Here is a 12,268-nt window from a genome sequence, read left to right on the forward strand (position 1 = left end):
AAATCTATGTTAGTATGTAAATTGATATGAATATTAAAATATTTGTGAAGAGTGTGGAATAAACTAGCTGTTAATTATTTTTAGCAGTCACTACATAGATGTTAGAACTTCCACCTGTAAATGATACAGTGATGACATTTCACACATGCCACCTGGTTGTTACATTTTACAATGTATAGCAATGACTGTTTAGCTGAGATTCTTTGTGAGAGAATCCATCATTGTGCATTAATAAATATTCTGTAACTTTTCACAATTAGAATTAATGATGAAACCTTTGATAGAACTGAAGTGAAATTTTGGGTTATTTTGTGAGAATTACTACTTTTGCAGCTTAGGGAAGTGAGAATTAGTAGTTTCAATTTAATTTTAAATTCCCTATGTGCTATAAATAAATGTAGTTATTATCACTTATAGTATTCATTAGTATTCATTATCTAATGTGTTCTATATGTATAATGTAGACATAACTCCAGCTTGTATTGTTCACATATTACTAAATAAGATTAACATCTCATGAATTCCTTCCTAATACTTAGAGATCCTTTTATAATATATCCTTAGAGTATTGATCCAGAAAAGTCAATGAACATTAGGGATTCTGGGGAAATCCAAACATAATATGTTAGACATTAGATTTCCAGGCTTCTGACAATCTAGAAATTATATAAAGTTGAATGGAGGAATGTCTGGACAGGTGAATGGAATCATCAGTTATTGAAATACTCTTACAAAATTATGTAAATATGTCTGCAAAATATTAGAGTGTTTCTGCAATTTTCCATACCTGTAGAGAAAAGGAATTCCTGAGCCAGCTGGACCTTTCATCTATCTTAACGGCTTGATTCTGAATTAACTTATCTTCCTCCCTCTTCCTACCTTCCCACTGAGACCTCTTCCTTGGCCAAGTGTGGGGCACATAGACACACATTTAATTTCACTTCCTTGTAGAGAGGCAGATAAAGGAACTGTAAGTTGACTGGAAGGAGACAGAACTCTGCGGTTGCTGATAGAACCATCATATCTAGACATGGATATGTTTACTGTGTGAGACTAGGAAGGCTGCATCTACACAGCAGAACTGATGCAATTTGACACCACTTTAACTGCAATGGCTCAGGAATTCTGGGATTTGTAGTTTTGTGAGACATTTAGTCTTCTCTGTCAGTGACCTCTGGAGCCACAACAAACTACAAATCCTAGGACTCCATAGAATGGAGCCCTGACAGTTAAAGGGCTCTCCAACTGCATTAATTTTTCAGTGTGGCAAGAGACTAGAAAGTGTTTTTCTTTCTATAATAAAGGCTTGCCTAGAGGAATTTGAAAATATCAAGGTGGATGTGCAGTTTCTTATAGGGAAAACCATTAATTGAGATAATCAGGGCCCAAACATTTTGGGACTTTAAAGGAGGTAATTTTCATTCATTATCATCATTGTCATAATACCTTCCATCACCATTGCCACCATTATTCCTTGAATATCTTGAAGGTCTGTGATTTCACTGGTGCAGGTAGTGACACCACAGAAAGAGATCACAAATGTCCCATGCCATCATTGCATTCAGAGTTGCTGTGGTCAATTTGGCTGATGTTTCAATGCCAAAGGATTTCTGTAGTTTTGCCGGGCTGGTCTCTGGATGGCAAATGTGAAGTTTGCCACTGGGACATACTCCAAGTGTTAGTGGTTTGGTAGAACTTTTCAGAACTTGCACTCTGTTGACAGAACCATCAGAACAAAGGGTCGATCTGAGTTATATTCATACTGTTTATATGTAACGAAAGCAACAAAATGAAAGCAAAGGCATTTCAGAGCCACTTGAAGCTAGAGCGTAACCATTGTTAGTCTAACTTTAACATATAACAAGTTCATAGAATGAGAATAGTATTTTCTTACATTTTAAAGTTTTCCTGTCAAGGCTATGATGGAAGTCACAGTTCTTTCCCATGTATTTCTGAAACAGAAACATTTAAAGTGTAAATGTCTTTAGGTCTTTGCAAGAAAAAAAATAACAATTCTATGTCTGAATGCGCCATTTAACATATGGATTTGCCAAGTGGTTTGGTGCATGCTGGCATAGTGATTAAAAAGGATTGGCCCATTATGGTGATATACAAGTGGGCAATCTTCTAGGCCACTTTCATGTAGGTAATGATGGAAGAGGAAAATAACGCTCTCACTGCCAATGATTGCCTCAGAAATGGCTGTTAAATGCCATCATATCCAGAATAAATGGCACTGCCTATGTATGTTTAACAAAGCTTTTAACCATCTGTCTTTTGCGATATATTGCTCTTTCTGAAATCTCTTCTTTCCAGCGTCCAATGGCACTGGATTTAACTTGGGGATTTGAAACAGTTACATTGCAGTTCCACAATGTCATTTTTCTGCTGTCTCAAACAAAGCATTTCCATGAAAAGGGGAGTCTTGGGGGGGGGGGGGAAGGGGGAAGAAGAAAAGACAGGAAGCATTGGGACAGTTTGAGAGCCAGTGCAGTATTGTAGTTTGAGTGTTGGACTAGGACTGTGGCACAGCCATGAAAACAAGGAATCCTGGCATGGAAGCCCACTGTATGACTTTGGCAAGTCATGCACTCTCAGCCACAGAGAAAGGCTATACAGTAGTAAAAACCCCTCTAAAATTTTTGCCAAGAAATCCTTGTGATAGACCCGGTACAGATGAGAAGAAAGGGATGGCCAGAGGCAGTCCTTTTTCTCTGGATCATTGCTGTGGCAACCACACGGCCCCAGCAACCATCCGCAGTGAAAAGGAGCTCCGAAATGAAGCTCCTTGCTGCGACACCGCCAAGGCGCCATTTCCGTCTTGTGTCGTCGCAGTTATGTCATGCATGCGCCACACTGTTTGGACATGGTGTGTGTGTGATGTAATCTATATGCGTGCTGTGTGGACAGTGCCATGTAACGATGGTGCTGCCCACATGAACTAGGGTTCGGGAGTATGCGTTGCTGCGTGCTCCTGAGCCCTAATTTTCACCCTAGGGCGCCACAAGGTGCCTGTTTGTATCGGGTCCTAGATTCACCTGAGGATCTCTATAAATTGGACATGACTTAAAGGACACAACGATGATAACAAGGGGACAGTTCACGGAGACAGATGTGTGAGGGCTCTCCTCAATCAGATTATTTATTTGTTTATTATCAAAATCCATGGATGCTCAAGTCTCATTAAATACAATGGTGTAACAAAATGGAAACATTAAGGTTTGCTTTCTGGAATATATATTCCAGAAAGCAAACCTTAATGTTTTCAATCTGTGGATATAGAGGGTTGACTGCATTGCTCGATTATTATCTTTATTGGTTTCCCATCATATGTGAATGGCCTCCCCATATTCCTTTTGACTGGACAACTTCTGCATCATTGCAATACATAGTGTCTTTCTTCTTAAAGTGCTATGAATAACCATGCACATCATAGGTGTACATAATGAAATTAAAGAGCCAACTCATATTTGGATGGTTTTCTCTCCCCCCCCCCCGCGCCCCAAGAACATGTTTCAGTCATTAGAAATAAATAGAGGTTTACAGTCAAACACATATGCTTCCTTTTTGACTTGACACAGAAAAATATGCAAATCAATAGTTGTTATATACATGTCCAGGTCATTTGTGCTAAATTATAGACTATGGCCTGTTACAGACAGCCAAAATAAAGCTGCTTCGAGTCACAGTAGAGATATGGTGTTTCAATGATGCATGCGTCCTAAGAGTTCAGAAGTCGCACCAAAGCCACGCTCCAGCCCTAAGGACTGGAGTGTGGCTTTGGTGTGGCTTCTGGACTCTTAGGACACATGCATCATTGAAACACCATACCTCCACTGTGACTCAAAGCAGCTTTATTTTGGCTGTCTGTAACAGGCCATTGTGTCAAAATTCCAAGTTATCTGTGCACTTTTACTGTTCTTCCACACTATCAGTGGCTGATACATACAAGGGGGTGTAGAAAAGGTCTCATCCTGACCACTGAGAGTCATGAAATTTACATGCCTTCCTACATATTGTTGTTGCTGTATGCCTTCAAGACATTTCTGACTTACGGCGACCCATAAGACCTCCCAAACCTAGCTGAAGGCCCCCCAGACCTTGCCGCATCTTTGGTCTCAAAATTTGGCACACTACTTCTTCAAAGTTGAGTATGACAGGCACTTGTCAGTCAGTGTTTGTGTCATACACTCATTGATTTCCTTTGGAGTTTTCTCTTCAAAAACAAAAACTTTATAATGGTCTGGAGTTTAGCACTTGAAAATTCTACACTTTTCATTGACATGGTTCTATCACTGATCAAAATAACAACAACAACAACAACAACAACAAATCAGAAATTAGAGTTATGAAATTGGCTGTTTACAATACAAAAGAACGCTCTTTCAAACTACAGTGAAAAAAATTACACCAAGATTTTGGGAAATGGGCCAGACCAAGAACTTTTTCAGCACCTCCTTTTACTTAGCCCTGTTGGGTAGCTGTGTGGAAGGCATGAAAAAAAAATCATGATGTGGTTACTTCCAATCCAAAAAAACAAATACAGAGCATGGCATACAAAAGCAGCATTTATGGTGGAAAGTTGATTTATTTAGTAACTACAAAACAATTCAAAGTACTAAGAACGATGGAAATATAACAGAAATGTCAGTTAGGTATAAGGCTGGAACCTCATGCACATTTATCTTCAAATTCAGACACTTGCTTCTGGAGGTGGACTGGATCTCCAGGAATGTAGCATTTTATTTATATTATTTATTTCATATTTTTGGGTTACCCCAATCCACTGTGGCCATGGGCTTTTCCATACACACCAAAGCAAGTTTAGGTGAGTTGTTCACAGTTTTCCCTTTCAAACACACCCCAATCTGATAAATCACAGAATGTATGGCCACATGGCTGAGGCTGTTCTGTTATTTTTCTCTCTGGCCACCATGCATATAAATTTACATATTTCTGAACTCATCCTCCTGGTCTTACATTGACATTGCTATAGAGTACAGTGCATATACATGTGCAAATATCCAGATTTTTCAACTCAAAACCAAGATAAATCTCTCCTTTTTACCTTCTAGATTAAATGTTCAGGCAATGAAAAGGCCCAGATTCAGCCCTCATTGTCTCATACATTTTTTGAACAACTCACTGTGAAAACTAGGTGAGACTATTTTAATTTGACCATTATAGACACACCCAGAGAGCCACTCCTAAGAAGGCCCTTTCAAATATCCTCAAGCATACACATGTCTGTTACAGCTAAAAGCACAAAAAGTCTTCTAGCTACTTAAAGGTGAACATCTTTGTTGTGGTACAAGCTTTTGAGGACTAGTATCTACTTCATCAAAAGCTTGGCATTTTTAATGATTGTATTGTTTTGGAAAACTGTTATAAAGCTGGATGCCTAAGTTCTAATAGTTCTTAGAATTTGAGTTCAAGGTTTTATTGAAGAATTCACTTTGAAGGTCAACTTAATTTATTATTGCAGTCACTCTTTGAACTTTCTAAAATTTTCTACATGTTCATTTCTCAAAGACAGACTGCTCCTGCATGTCCATTCCATACGTTTAGAATCTGGCAGTGTAGCATATAGATAATTAGGAAAAGGCTACTCTTTCTGTTAAACATGGTTAAACTTGCAAAATATTTCCAACATCTAGAAGTTATTTAGATTTACAATAGGTTCAGAAAAGTGGCATTGAAATATTTATTTGAGTGGTATGAGATTATATTTTAAGAAGTGAGAGGTAGAAACTGACTTTTGCATGACAAGGTTGCCATGGGTGATGTGGCATTCCATTCTAGTACTACACTTGATCTTAGCCAAAAGCCTGAGAAGCAATTCTAATCTAGTAGATTTCCATACTGCTATGCCAACATTTGTCCTCCAGTTTCCTGTATTTTCCCCTCTGTCCCGTAACTTTGGCTTCTATTTTTTCTCCTCATTTTTAGGGCACTTTGACATTTCTTCTGAACTTCTGTGGGTGGTGTTTTTGAGTTAAATGGATTGCTAAGTGGCCAAGGGAGTTTTTGTTGTTGTTGTTATTGTTGTTGTTGTGTGCTTTCAAGTCATTTCTAATTGTTGGCTAACCCAAGAGGAACCTATCATGGGGTTTTCTTGGCAGAATTTGTTCCCAGGGGTGGCGGTTGCCTTTGCATTCCTCCGAGCCTGAGAGAGTGTGACCACCCCAGGTTCACCCAGGGGATTTTTAGGGCCAAGCAGAGATTTACACTTTGGTCTCCAGAATTATAGTCCAAGGCTCAAACCATTTCTTCATCCTGGCTTTCTTATCTCCCCCTAATTATTACACCTTTTCCCTCCATTTCTTGGTAGGCTTCCCCCAGCTGCTACCATTCTTAATCTGCAAAAGCTCTTTGGGAGAATCTGCTGCCTGGATATCTTGCCCTGGGAATGAGAAGATGGAGACACTGCAGACTTCCAAGTAGGAAACTGAAAAATGAAAGAAGAGGACAATTACCGTGACCATTTCCTAACTGTGCAAGCACAAGAACACACCCATAAGAATTTTGCCACAATATTCTTTCTCTTTAATATATATTTTAGAAAGCCATTTCTTTCCTATCAAATTGAATGGAAAATTATCAAAAATATGCAGAAGAGCTTTTCAATGGGCAGAGTATTATTCTCTAGAAATCCTTCAGCCAAGGCTCAGCATTCCACCCATGTGTCAACATACAACTCTATGCTATAGAGACATGCAAGTAGAGTTCAGCCCTGGAGCCACTAGTAATTCTAAAAATCATGTCCAGGGCTGATTCATTCCTGTTCATGTATGTGATTATGCTGTTTTTCATTGTGCACTCACAGGAAAATGGAAGAGGGATTCCATTCGATCTTTAAAAGCAGATGTGGTTAAACGAGATATCAGGCAATAAAAAAGTAGGATGATCCAAGTCATCATTATATGAGCATCAAAAAGATGGAGGATGGGATGTTCCATCACTTGAGTTATATTTTGAGGCAATTCAATTGCTAAGAATGGTAGAGGTGGAATATAATCAAAATACTAATTGGGCACCAATCCAGCCTTCAGAGAGTGCAAAAAGGAGCCACAAAAAGCGGCTCCTTTTTGCGACCTTTAAACGGATCATAGTCGTGGTAGTGTGGCTTTGTGATGCTCTTTCGGCACTACATTATATAGATGCAGCGCCAGGGTTGCGCCATGGTGCTGCGTGCCATCTAGAATGACATGCAGTATAATGATGCAATGGGGCGGAGTCATTGTGTCCAGTGTGTGGATGCTGCACCATGGCTCCTCCCACAGACCGGTCTGTACACCACCTTCATCTTTTTTTATTCTCCTGCCAGGTGGGAATTGGTGGGGACCTTTAAAACCTCCAAAATTTCACAGTTTGAAGACTGGGATACATGTGGCAGAGCAACATCCAAGTGTTGTCAAGATGACAAAACTTATTAATGATGAAAAACACACAAGTTAGGAGAGGCTGTAACAGGTTGCATTTGCCTGAGCTCACTGGGAAAAGCAAGACTTTTCCTCTTCCTATGTTGAATGAAATTTGAATTGATCAATTGAAGTTAACTGAGGATCAGGGGATAAAGTGAGAAGAGGAGAAAGAAACTTGGACATTTTAACAGAAGCTGAAAAAATGGGATGACAGAGGATTAACTGGGACTATTCCTGCCAAACTGGGACAGTTGGAGAGCAACTTACCTCAGAGAGAAACCTTTGTTTTGCAGTTGGATTAAGTATTTGTGTGTAAGTAGAAGAGGCTTTCTTGTAAATTTGTAATACAAGCAGGTAGTGGCACAATTTTGAACTGAATTGTTCTGTGAGCAGAAATCTGATCCCTGCTATGCCCTTTGCTGAATCCAAAACAAAGGGGGGAGGAATCACTTACACATGATGATGATGATGATGATGACGACGACAACAATGTTATTGTTGTTGTTTCCATCACCTCACTTTTTTCCCAGTTTGGGACTCCGGGTCCTTACAACTGAGACAGCTCATAAAGTTGTTGCTTTCCATTAACAGTCAGATATTTTTATTTGGAAAGTCTCAAACTAGAACCATGCTATCTGATTATCTGAAGATTAGCACACACTTTTACAGATCCTCCAGGCTTTAATCTCAGCTACCAAGGCTCTGCTTGTCATCTTTCTGCCAAAGTGTTTCAAACTGGTATGCATTGCAAGTAAAATCTTTTCAGTAATGGCATCCAATATTCCTTCCTGTTAGTTTTAATGAACAATAACATGTTGTTGTTGTTTTAAAATTCAGTCTGCATTTTTCTGAAAATGTTGTGGTAGGCCAGTGATTCCCAAAACAGCTGGTACACCCCATTAGGGGGCAGTAGAAAGATCCAGGGTGGTGGTGGAGGAAAAGGAAGCAAAGGGGGGGGGGGACTTCAGTCAAAAGTATCGATGTGCAAGAAAGACAAGGGGAAACAGTAGCCTTTAAGACCACAATGGGAATGAAGGTTGCATGAAACTTCTTTTTAGGGTCCCTTAAAGCTACCATGAAGCTTCACTGCTTTTCACCCGCCCATGCCAGCTCATTTTCTTAGCTGCATCTTTCACTAATAGTGGCACATAACTCTTGTGCAGCTTATATGCAGGACATCTTTTCCATGGCTTAGAATGGTGTCAGTTTGGGACAGTTAGACTCACTGGAGCAAGGAGTTAGCACATGTAGCAATTGGGGAGAAGTGGTGGCAAAAAGAAGCTTTCAAATTTATGACTGCTTAAATATTGTGACCTTTGCTGGGACTTGGCTGGCACGTTGGAACTGTTCTGGGGGGCACTAGGGCCTTTCATTGGACAGGCTGCAAGAAGGGGTAGCAGAAGAAGTCATATTTGTGTGTGTCAAGGAGGGGCTTGAATCTGTGTGGGGAAGACATGTCTCTGGGAAAGAAGTGGGAGGAGTATCTGGGGTTGATTCTTAGAAAGAGTCCTTCTCCGTGGAGTGATTCCTGTAGTTAAAGTACAGTGCGGCCACATCATATGCGGGTGCGCCATACACGGCTTTCAGCTTACATTGAAAGCTACATGCTGGAAGAGGCAACGGTGCGTACACCACATCACATGCAAAGACACCATTGTTTTCAATGGGGCTTAAGCATATGTGGTTTTTTCCTTATGCAGGGGGTCCAGAACAGATCCCCCACATAAAGGAAGAACCCATTATCTCCCTATCCCTGTCCATGCCAATTTCCAGAGCACTTGGCCTCTGTAAACCACCCACACAGACACCAGCTGTGTCCCTCTCCATCCCAATGATGGACAATTCAGAGTGCTTTCTCGCCAGGGAGAAGCTTCTCACTTTGCACTTAGTCATCTTGGGAGCATCATCTGAGCAGCTGGCTGAGCAGTGACCACGCAGCTTCTTGCCCACACTGGCCAGCACACGTAAGAGGCTTTTTGGTTGCTGCTCAGCCAACTACTCGGTTGATAGTCCCAAGATGACTGGATGTAAAGGGAGCAATGACCAAGACTGGTTGTTTTAAATTTGCAGTACAACAGTAGACCTAATATCAATAAATAGGTATTGGGGAGCACTAGGGTTGTTGTGCAAGAGGAAAGGGGACAGCATCCCAAAAAAGTTTTGGGATCACTGTGCTAGGCTTTTAAACTACTGCTGGTTTTAGTATTGCAGTTGGATTAAGTATATATGTTTTTAAATTGTTAATTTAATTAATTAATTGCCACTATTTTGTTTGGAAGGGCTTTACCCTGAAAAGTGGCATATAGATTTCTTAAGTAAAGGATCCTTAGGAACACACAAGGGGCCTATTGTAATTAATATAATCAAGATGAATTTTCCCCATAAACAAGAAACCCATAAACAATTTGTGGAAGGATGGACAGATAATTTAATCATATCAGATGCAATGTGGCATAATAATAGAGATTTTGTATCTGTGAGGGTGCATTATTTTACCCTTCTGCAATTAATAAGCAATGGGGGAAATGATCGCTAGAGTTTTTATTCCATGTTGAAAGGCTCATTTGCAAAAAGGGAAAGTAGATGGAAGGAAAAAAATAATTTATGCAGGGAACTGCTAATCCAGCTGTTTTGCTTCTGGGCTTAATTGGATTTACCTAGAATTGATATTTGCTGTCAGCGTGTGTTATAGCATCAGCAAAAGCCACAGTTACTGAAGACTATATTGTAGTCACTTTCTATTAACACATTTTAAATGCTTAATGCTGTCACTTTTCATGTCCTCAGTGCTAGGAGAATATATGTTGCCTCCTCTTGATTATTCTTTTTTAATATTTTAAACAGCTTGGCAAACCAGGAAGGAAAGGAATTATATCTTCCAACAAAAACTGCAAGCAGATCATGTATTTGTGTAGGCTCGCCTGACTCTTTTTTCTCTATTGCTTCTCCTTCTCAAGTTGCTGGTGTAGCATAGTTGTCATTGCATGCCAGTAACTGGAAAATTATTTGTCAGACTACAACTCCCAGAATCCTCAGGTAGCATGGCTGTTGTAATCCAGAAGAGTGACCTTTCCAAGCTATGGCAAAGAAAATTTGCAGTGTGGGAGCAATGAATCTTCCATTAGGTCCATGAAAGCATAGCAGTGACCTGATCTTATATGTAAGGACCAAACTAGAGGTTTTTCTGATGGAATGGAAGGATGAGATGTGTTCTTCTTCCCATTGTGTTTATCGAAAAGAATAGGATTTTAGCTGTGGTGGTGGTTCAATTTCTTCAGTTGTTGTTGTTGTTGTTGTTGTTGTTGTTGTTGTTGTGTGCCTTCAAATTGTTTCTGACTTATGGCAACTCTATCATAGGGTTTTCTTGGCACATTTTTTCAGAGAGGGTTTGCCTTTGCCATTGCCATCCTCTGAGACTAAGTGTGACTTGCCCAGAGTCACCCAGTGGGTTTATGTGGCTGAGCCAGTATTTGAAACCTCAAACCATTGCACCATGCTGCTTCTATAGTCAGCCACTTAGTTTAGGTGTTAATGAATAGGTAGTATGACACATCATGTGGTTGCAGCTTTTACCTGTGAGCTAACAACTATTTTCAGTTCACAACTGCATAATTGCATGTTCTTGGATAGTGTGCAATGACGCATCCTCTTGATTCACTAGGGTTATGGAAACAGCAAACACATTTGCAGATAACATAGTTGGTCACATAGCATCTATATACAGCAGAAGAATAGTGCAGTGCAGCAATTCCCAACATGGGCAGTAGAAGGATCCAGGGGGGTGGTGAGGCAGAAGGGGGGGGGCTTCAATCATAGTATTGGTGTGCAGGAAAGACAAGGGGAACAAGAAGCCTTTGGTGCCATGGTGGGGATGAGGATTGCATGAAAATTCTTTTCAGGGTCCCCAGAAAACCATCACACAGCCTTGCTGATCATTTTGTGTGGTGGTGTCTTCCACACCTTGCCTGCCTATGTGAGTTTATTCCCTTTGTTAGTAGTGGCAATTGGGAAGCTTGTGCAAGGCTTGGGCACAGGACATTGATTCTGTGGCTCAGGGTGGCACTATTTTGGGACAGACTGGAGTTAGAGCACATGGCAGTGGGTGTGACGGGGCAGCAAAAAGGGGCTCTCAAATTTGGGACCCTGTCTGAGCTCTGTGAACTTTGCTGGGACTTGGCTGGCAGGTTGGAGTTGTACTGCTGCTCATGCTTTCTTTCACCAGACAGAGGGAGCAGAAGAAACAATTTTTTTTTTTGTGGGAGAGTGGACACTTGAACCTGTGTGGGGAAGACATGTCTCTGGGGAAGGAGTATCTCTGCTCGATAATTGGAAAAAGTCCTTGGTCTTGAAGTGGCTCCTGTAATTAAAATCTCTCCCTATTCGGCCCACACCACTCTCCAGTCCAGAGCATGTGGCCTCTGCAACCCCTCTATATATGTATTGACTGCACCTTTCTCTGCCCCAGTCCAAGCTTCTTCCTTGCACCTGGTCACTCTGGGAGCAGCAACTGAGCAGCTGCCTGAGCAGCAACCAAGAGGCCTCTTGTCCTCACTGGCCTTTGCTGCAAGGCTGGCATGGGTGACTGCTCAGTTGCTGCTCCCAGGATGACATGGCACAAAGGAAGCAGTGATTGAGCAGTGTTAGAGCACATAGATTTATATTAAATTTTGGAGTGTGTTTGGAATTCACTTTGACCCCAAGCTGACCTCCTAGGGGCACCACCATTTCTGCAAAGCATAGATGTCATGTAAGCAACTTGCAAAGGAGGGGATAGGAGCCCTAGAGAAAAGGACTGGAAATTCTCCACAGGAAGTTTGGGAGTTGCTAGACAAGAAAAACCATCT

At 40.8% G+C, this 12,268-nt stretch overlaps 1 long non-coding RNA gene across 4 annotated transcripts in view; it reads right to left on the bottom strand.

Annotated features, from left to right (window-relative positions):
* LOC121927617 overlaps nt 1–12,268 on the bottom strand; it is a 43,179-nt gene that overhangs the window by 11,949 nt on the left and 18,962 nt on the right. For 3 of the 4 annotated variants that reach the window (XR_006103282.1, XR_006103283.1, XR_006103281.1), the window contains exons 2-3: nt 1,895–1,952; nt 1,447–1,713 (exon numbers count right to left, since the gene is read on the bottom strand). This is a non-coding gene — a long non-coding RNA (uncharacterized LOC121927617). Of the gene's footprint in view, nt 1–1,446; nt 1,714–1,894; nt 1,953–6,308; nt 6,393–12,268 lie in introns of those variants that run through there. The other variant, XR_006103284.1, reaches the window with a different exon arrangement.

This window comes from Sceloporus undulatus, chromosome 4, assembly GCF_019175285.1.
Source record: "Sceloporus undulatus isolate JIND9_A2432 ecotype Alabama chromosome 4, SceUnd_v1.1, whole genome shotgun sequence".
In the NCBI taxonomy this organism is placed as follows: domain Eukaryota; kingdom Metazoa; phylum Chordata; class Lepidosauria; order Squamata; family Phrynosomatidae; genus Sceloporus; species Sceloporus undulatus.